Raw genomic sequence first — 6000 nt, 5'->3', positions numbered from 1 at the left:
AGCTGCATGGAAGAGGAAGAGGGAATGGTGCTGTGCTAAGGTTTAAACCTCTCCTCTCGGGAGCTCTCCAGCTCTACAGAGCTCAGCTTAAGCTTTGCCTGTTTACAGGCCAGGCTGTTCAGTAGAAATGAGCTCTGAGTTAATGAGTTCAAGCTCAGGTGTGAGGTTGGGGCGCAGACCCACCCTGATGTCTCTGCACCAGGTCTGGTGCTCATGCCTGAGCTGGCAATGCACTTCCAGATTTATTCCTAAAATATTTTTTGTTCACAATGATCTTATGGATGCTTCCCAGCCTCCTAAGCCTTGGTGCTTCAGAGGAAATCCTATCTGACATTTAATTTATCCTAACCAAAATCAATGGGTTTGCAAAGCTGGATCATAGCTCTCAGCTGAGCCCTACAAAATCACCTTACACTTCATGTCCTGTGGAAACATGGATCTTATGTGGGCAAAGATGGATTGTTGGTGTGCCTCAGTTCCATTAGATTTACAAGAATAATCTAAATAATATAATGAAAGCACTTTGCTGCTTTTTCAGTACATGGTGTACCTCCTACAGCCTCACCTACCTGTGCAACACAAATATTCCTCGCTTGCTCCCAAGCACAGCTCACAGTCCCTCATTGTAAGACCTCAACAGACAAAAATGGGGAACAGAATGAATTAATGAGGTAGCAATGAACCAGAAAGACTTAATAGAAAATTTGACACAAAAGGGACAAACTGAATTTAAAAACTGATAAGAAATCATAGAATGGCTTGGATTGGAAAGGATCTTAAATATAATTTAAGTTCCAGTCCCCAAATAAAAGATGATCTCTTCTCTCATCTATTGACTATTAGAATAACACAGATCCCCAGCCCTTCTAAAGGAGAGAAGGTGTTTTCAGGACATGGAAAGGACTTTCTCCTCCCTTCATTTAGGTCTGTATCAGCAGCTCTTTAGAACATCCTAAATGATCAAATGCAGACAGGGGTGTGTTAGTTCCATCTACCCTACATTACCTCTCAGTGTACAAAAGTTCTCTTCCTAATAAATCCTCCACTACACCGCTGGTTCAAAGTCTATTTTCTTTTCTCTATTGTCACAAACATCATGCTCTTTATTACATCATGACCCTCTTGTCTGCAGAAAGAACAATTCCAAGGCTGTGTGATGAACAAGAGAAAGAAATGATAACCCAGAAACTATAATGGGTTGTGCTTTGTGGGGTTGGGTCTCTTCCTTTGGTAGGAACTCCAAGCTTGGACATAGTGCTTACACAGCTTGGAAACTTAAACTGTGTGTGTGGTGTCATTTTGCTGTTTGAAGCAGATTTCCTGGGAGTTTCCTCTACAGGAACACTGGAACCACTTGGAGTTTATAGAAAGGACAGGTAAATCAGCACTCCCTGGTATCCAGGGCCATCTCTTCCCCTGAGGGGAGCAGGAATTGTCCCGTGAAGGGAAGCAGGGATGCCCCCGGGGGATCGGATTGCCTTGAGGGCAGCAGGGATGTCACAAAGGGAGCCGGGTTGTCCTGAGGGAAGGAGGAATGCTCTGAGGGGAGCGGGAATACCTCAAGGGGTGAACGCGCTGAGGGCAGCGGGGATGCCCTGAGGGGAGTGGGAAGTCTGGGGCGCGCCCTGAGGGCAGCGCGGATGCCCCGAGGGCGGCGGGAATGGCCCGAGGGCGGCGGGAATGGCCCGAGGACGGCGGGAATACCCCGAGGACAGCGGGAATACCCCGAGGACAGCGGGAATGGCCCGAGGGCGGCGGGGAAGCCCCGAGGGCAGCGGGAATGGCCCGAAGATGGCGGGAATGGCCCGAGGACGGCGGGAATAGCCCGAGGACGGTGGGGAAGCCCCGATGGCAGCAGGAATACCCCGAGGGCGGCGGGAATACCCCGAGGGCGGTGGGAATACCCCGAGGGCGGCGGGAATACCCCGAGGGTGGTGGGAATACCCTGAGGGCGGCGGGAATACCCCGAGGGCGGTGGGAATACCCCGAGGGCGGCGGGAATACCCCGAGGGTGGTGGGAATACCCTGAGGGCGGCGGGAATACCCCGAGGGCGGCGGGAATACCCCGAGGGCGGCGGGCGCCCGAGGCCCGGGACGCGCCGCAGCCACCGCGGCTCCTGCGGCGGGGCGGGCCGAGGCCGCCGGGTGCGCGCGGCCCGGGGAGGCGGTGGCGGAGGAGGCGGAGGCGGTGAGGGGAGGGCAGGGCAGGGCTGAGCCGTGCCGGGCGGGCGGGCGAGTGACACCTGGGCGGCTGCGCTGCCTCCTCCTCCTCCTCTCACGTAGGTTTCGACTTTCTTCCCCGCCCGGAAACTTGGTGGAGGCGCCGCGCTCGCCGCCGTCGCAGGCCGGCTTGGCGCTGGGCTTGCAGCGCTTCTTCCCTCCCCATCCCGGCGGTGAGCGAGCCCTGTCCGGCCCCGGCGGCCGCAGGTGAGCGGGGACGGGGCGGGGGCCGTGAGGGGGTCCGTGAGGGGCGCGGGGTCCCAGCGGGCTGAGGCTCCCCGAGGAACTCGGCGGGTCCGGACCGGCCGAGCGCCGTGAGGGGCTCGGCGGGTCCCACCGGGGCTGAAGGGATGCGGAGCCCCTTCAGGGTCTCGGGGGTTCCCCGAAGGTCCGGGCTGAGGTTGGGGGTCCCCGAAGCTCCCGTTCTCCCGGCGGGGAGCTCGGCCGTGGCTGCAGCCGGTGTCTCTTATCAGCGACACGGGCAGCGCAGGTGAAGGCTGCCAGCCCCGGGGTTTAACTCTTCGCAGCTGCTGCCTGCCACCAAACCCGGCTTTTCTGCTTGTGGGGCTCGCAGGGAGGCAGCCGGGCAAAAATGTCTTTGCTAGGAGACGGAGGGCGGCAAAGTCGGCGAGTTTGCTGGTAATTAATGCAGGGGGAAAAACGCCTATAAATAGGAGTTGAGATAAACAAGGAAAGCACAGCGAGGTGAGGATGTGGACCTTTTGGAAATACCTTAAAGGTGAGAAGTACAGGTGATGATAAGGCTTAGCTTAACCCAAAGACTAACCATTTATCTGTAAAGATTTTTATTTAAGAAAGGTTTTTTTATGAGGGGTGTAAAGCGGGGTGGGACTGTGTGCTGCTGATTCTGCTCTGCTTGGCTGGGTGCACTTGTTATCTCGAGGATAATGACAGAAGGAGAGAGATCTGATGGAGAAGGAGCAGATCAGGTAGCAGCCAGCTGATGCCAGCGCAGGAGGTGGCAGGGACAGCGGGACTGCCCCTTTCGGTGGCACTGCAGGCTTAGTTTGCTTTCAGCCCCGCTGGAAACGGCACTTCCAAGTCCTTGAGCGGTTTTTGGGACCTACTTTACCTTCGGAAAGTAAGAAATGAAAAATGAGTGCTTCCCTGCTGCTTACCAAACCGAAAAACTGTCATGTTTAAACTTCTATTCCAGTTTCTTGGCCAAGGCAAAAGGACCAGAAAATAAAGTTTCTGTAGGAAAAATATTCCAGCTCGAGTGCAGATATAAGTGGTAAGGGAGGTCTCTGCTGTGCAGAGTGTGTCGCAGCAGGGGCACAGTGTAGATAATTGGCAGCCCAGAGAAATTTCTGTCCCTGTCACAGAACTCCAGAGTTGTCCTGTGTAATCCTTAAGCCCCTGGAAGCTCAGGCAGCCCCAGGGTTTGGGTGGTGGAGGGAGCTGGAGCTCTCCTGCAGCAGTGCCAGTGGTGTGCTGTGCCTTTGAGGGACGGCACTGACGTTTGTCCTTGATGCCGGAGCTCTTGGCAGCTCTCCAGCCAAGGGAGAGCAAATTCCACACATGGCTTCTTCAAAACAAAACTTCTTTCTCTGAAGTTGCACACTCCAAGTCGTCTTTCACAATTGCCCTGAGCAGATGTAGTGTGTCTGCTGCTGAAAAGGGCCTAAGGCAGTGGGAATATTTATTCCCTCCCCCAAAGGGATTTGCTCCCTGGACCAGCTTAGGAAGTCAGAACAGCACCAGTGCTTGTGCAGGGCAAAACAAAAGGGTCATATGGCTGGGGATGGAGCAGGGAAATGATAAACAGGAGGCCAGCCTTCTCTGGGGACTCCCCAGCTGGAAATCTCAGCCGTGCTGGAAAATCCACACCTTCACTCTCCCTGCGTAAGTGTTAGCATGCAAGCTGGGGGCAGATGGGATTCATTTAAATAACGGGGATATGCTGGCATAAACCCCATGGGATGAACGGGAGAGGACGACCTGTGGTGTACAGCATAAAGGACCATCTGTTGAATGTCAAATTTCATGTTTTTAACCAAATCATTACTGAGGGAGGTGAGCAAGAGTTAAAAAAACAACCTAGCCATATGGCCTGGGGAATGAGGGCTCAAAAAGGTGGAAGAAGCAGCTCCAGAAGGGACCTGGCAGTTACGTGACTTCTAAAAAACCCCCTGAGGTTTGAAGATACCAGGTGAAACAGGTTGAGATTGATTCTGGATAAGCTTAGTGCTCCCTGAATGGCAATTCCAGTAACTCGGAAATTTTAATTAATGGGTTTGTAAACTACAGTAGTGCAGTACTTCCCCAAATGTGGTTCATAAAAGAATTTACACATTTATGGCACTGTAGAATCTTAGACTTCCATACGTAAAATAATAAATATTACTGCATAATAAAGTACCTGTAGCTCGTGAAACACCCCGGCTATATTTTCTTTTCTCCTTGCACTGCCATATATATCTTACTTTCTGCATTAAAATAAAAACTTCCTGCTGCAACAGCTCTATTGATTTCACTTTGAAAATGAAGCTGCATCATTTCATTCTGCTTGTGTGGATCTCCCCAGAGGAGTTGCAGCTGTTGCCTTACTCACAGGCCTGAGTATGTTTTGCTGGTTTGATACAAAACCCTCTTGTTTGGCTTTTCCTTCTCAGTTTACTTTAGTGGAGCTGCTCGTACAGTTGTGAGGAATTGTATTTGACAATCCCTCATCAGTTTATGGTCCCTGATTTATACCACATAAAACGTTGCTCTTGGCTTAGAAATTTCTTGACACCAATGGAGTCTGAAAATATGAAAATATCTGGCAGTTTTTCTGATATTTCACTTGAGAAATTGCCCATGAGTTGGTATCTCACAAGCCATCTAAAGGGTTAGAGGGGATTTAGATGAATGAGTAGTAAGAATTACTGTGCTGGGCCAGGAAAAAAACACTTAAGGCTGGAAGGAGGAAAATAGAATAAAGCTGGGTTAATTTGGAGAGACAATCAGCAGCTTACAGGCAAAGGCTTTTAAAATTTATATATATATATACATATATAGTGGTTCACTGTGCAAATTTTATTTGGAGACTGAAGTGTTCCTTATTTGGAATATTCTCCAAGGGAAGCACTAGAAGGGATTATGTGTTTTGTAAAAGTGTTTTCTAACTTTGCTACTCTTTGCCTGCACCTTAAATCATGCAAGTTTTGTAAACAGCTGCAGCAGAGTCTCTTTGAAAGCTGATTTTCTGACAGTTAAAAAGGAGTTGAGATAAAAATTGCTCTGTTCCTCTGAGGGTTCAAGGGGGGCTCACCTTGAACCATCAGTGTAGCCGTTGCTGAAAGCCCAGTAAATCATAAGCAGCCCAATTTGTAAAGTTCTCAGACTTATCTAGGAGTGGGTGGTTTGATAACAGAGAAATTCTTCTCACTTAATAACGGCAGCAGTCCTGCCCTGGGAACTGAGAGCTGAGGATTTCCTCTTGTACATGATCACAGCTGATCAGGAACAAAAATTGCTGCGTGATTATTTGAAGGAGGATACATAAAAATAAACATAACGGCTGTCCTGGGCCTTTTAGTCCTGAAGCTGTGAGAGCAGCACCTGGAGCTGCTTTAGCCCAGATCTCTGGGGGTGAAAACCGAGTGGAGAAGGGAGATTCTTCCCCAGTTCCCTCCCCACAGCCGGTTCAGGAGGAATGTGGCTGTTGTACTGATTTGGGAACAGCTCAAGGACTTTGCTCTGTTGCTTCAGCTCCCTTAGCTGATGAGGCAGCCACTCCCATTTTATAATTATTTTTAGAACAAGGGAAAATAT

At 50.6% G+C, this 6000-nt stretch overlaps 1 protein-coding gene across 1 annotated transcript in view; it reads left to right on the top strand.

The window, feature by feature from the left end:
- The first annotated feature begins 2307 nt into the window (after positions 1-2307).
- Positions 2308-6000, top strand: part of LOC110467896 (ligand of Numb protein X 2) — a 28539-nt gene continuing 24846 nt past the window's right edge. The window contains exon 1 of the mRNA XM_031504815.2: positions 2308-2427. The gene's annotated coding sequence lies outside the window, so the exon portion shown is untranslated. The remainder of the gene's footprint in view (positions 2428-6000) is intronic.

This window comes from Lonchura striata, chromosome 14 (assembly GCF_046129695.1).
Source record: "Lonchura striata isolate bLonStr1 chromosome 14, bLonStr1.mat, whole genome shotgun sequence".
In the NCBI taxonomy this organism is placed as follows: Eukaryota; Metazoa; Chordata; class Aves; order Passeriformes; family Estrildidae; genus Lonchura; species Lonchura striata.
This window is presented reverse-complemented; position numbering and strand designations above follow the sequence as displayed.